General features: G+C 44.5%; 1 protein-coding gene across 1 annotated transcript in view; it reads left to right on the top strand.

Annotated features, from left to right (window-relative positions):
- Window positions 1-2,530, top strand: part of IPO5 (importin 5) — a 69,147-nt gene that overhangs the window by 1,033 nt on the left and 65,584 nt on the right. The gene's annotated exons all lie outside the window — the stretch shown is intronic.

Genomic DNA, 2,530 nt, shown 5'->3' with positions numbered 1-2,530 from the left:
GAGGCTGCGGTGGCCGGGAGCGGCCACTGCACTCCCGTCTGGGCGACAGAGTGAGACTCCAACTCGAAAAAAAAAAAAATCTTTAGAGTCCCCATTTGGGCTTCTATCCATTCTGGGTATATCCTCTCAGAAGGTGAGAACATTTTATTTTAGTTGTCAGAGATCACTAAAGTTAGGTAAGTGAGAGAAAACATAATTCATTTCCATTGTGGGAAAAGTTAATCACTAAATAGTCAAAAGACTACTTAATAAACCGCCTACTTAACTGCTTCTCCTAAAATTTAATCCCCCAGCTAGGGATAGAAATGCCAAAATGTTATCTTACAAAGAAAATTATTAGATACAAGAGACTTGTCAAGTGGAAATGCCTTTAATATGTAACATTTAATTTAGCCTTCCTAAACAGTTTTGCTTTATTCTGTCACTTAAGTGTTCATGTGTCACCAGGCACGTTGGCTCAAGACTGTAATCCCAGCACTTTGGAAGGCGGAGGTGAGAGGATTGCCTGAGCTCAGGGGTTCGAGACCAGCCTGGACAACATGGCAAGACCTCATCTCTACAATAAATTAAAAAAAAAAATTAACCGGGTGTGGTGACACATGCCTGTGGTTCCAGCTACGTGGAAGGCTGAGGCGGAAGAATCACTTGAGCCCTGTAGGTCGAGGCTGCAGAGGCCATAAGTGTGCCACTGCCCTCCAACCTGGGCAACAGAGTGAGACTCCGACTCAAAAAAAAAAGAGAGTTAATGCGTCTATATGTTGGAACCTCAATGACACTATATGAGAAATGACTGTGTTGGAAAATTGTGTTCGTTTTCCAGTAGAATTTATTTTTAATTTATTTTTTTAGTCAGAGTCTCACTTTCACCCAGGCCGGAGTGCAGTGGCACAATCACAGATCACCACAGCCTCTTCCTCCTGGGCTCAGATGATCCATCTGCCTCAGCCTCCCAAGTAGCTGGGACTACTGGCACATTCCACTACCACAGACTAATTTTTAAAAATGTCTTATATTTTAATATAAGACACTATGCTGCCCAGGCTGGTCTTGGACTCCTGGGCTCAAGCAATCCTCTTGCCTCAGCCTCCTAAATTGCTGAGGTTACAGACATGAGGCACTGCATTCAACCTGCAGTAAAATTAAGCCTCTGGAACACAGTTGTAAACCTCCAGATGAAAAATACCTAAGTGCCCAAATGACTGTTATAAAGCTCAGGCATGCTACTCCACGGGAAATACACGCGGCTTTCCTCTCTGTGCTGAGTTCACATGCTCTTGTGTCTTAGTCATCTGGTTTCCAAAGCACACAACAAACCAGATGATAAGAGCAGCTGACAAGGGGAGACAGCTGTCATTTTATGTTGGCAGCTACAATAAGGACACTGACTGACAGGGAAATTGAGGGGGGGAAGAAAACTTCTAAAAACCAGACAGAAATAGAAAAGCTGACATCCCAGAGATCTAGAGCAATGTTGTCTCAGGGCAAGCAACCTTAAGTGGCCTCTGTTGTCACTCTGTGATGACATAGTGGGATCACTGACTTGATGATCAATAAATGGTGAACTGGGAAGATCCCTCGGGGTGTCACTCAACTCTCCCAATTTGCATTTGAGGAAATGGAGGCCTTGGGATACACTGAGAGCCCAGTTCAGTGTCACAGCTGGCAAATGGCAAAGCTGCAGCTGGACCCAGGATCTTCGGACTCTCAAGTCTGGATCCTGTCTTGGAAAGGTGAAAATAATTCAGTGTTTCAAAAGGCCATGAAGGGTTTAATAAATGTTGAAAATGTTTTCATGAAAAAGTGATTCAAGCCTCAGTGGCTAAATATGAGAATTAAACAAGATAAAACATAGAAGATTATCACTCAAACATAGAGACAAAAAATGTGGAGCATTTTTTATGGAAGTCAGAAGCATGTAGGTTGAGCATTTTTAAGATTAATCTCTCTGTGTGTGTGTGTGTGTGTGTGTGTGTGTGTGTGTGTGTGTGTGTGTGTGTTGGAGTCTCACTCTGACATCCAGGCCCGAGTGCAGTGGCACACTCACAGCCACCCTTGTGTCAATCTGCTGGGAGCTGGCGATCCTTCGGCCTTAGTCTTCCAAGTAGCCAGAACTACAGGCGCATGCTGCCACATCTGGCTAATTTTTTATTTATTGTAGAGACGAGGCCTCACCAAGCTGCCCAGGCTAGTCTCGAACCCGCAGACTTAGGCAATTCACTAGCCTAGGCCTCCCAAAGTGTTGGGATTATAGGCTGAGCCACCAAACCCAACCAAGATTAATCTCTTAAATAACTCTGTTCTGCCAGAACATTTTCATAAAGCAAAACATTGTTTGAATTTCACCCTCAGAAAGGTCTCTCCTGAGTACCTGATTTAAATAATCCCACGCCTTTGGGAGACTGAGGTGACTGGATTGCCTGAGCCCGCAGGTTCGAGAACCATCTGGGCAGCGAGACCTCATCTCTACAATAAACCAAAAAATCAACCGGGCGTGGTAGCGCATGCCTGTAATTCCGGCTACTTGGAAGGC

This window comes from Carlito syrichta, unplaced genomic scaffold (assembly GCF_000164805.1).
Source record: "Carlito syrichta isolate Samal-C Ts95f unplaced genomic scaffold, Tarsius_syrichta-2.0.1 Scaffold315847, whole genome shotgun sequence".
NCBI classification, from domain to species: domain Eukaryota; kingdom Metazoa; phylum Chordata; class Mammalia; order Primates; family Tarsiidae; genus Carlito; species Carlito syrichta.
This window is presented reverse-complemented; position numbering and strand designations above follow the sequence as displayed.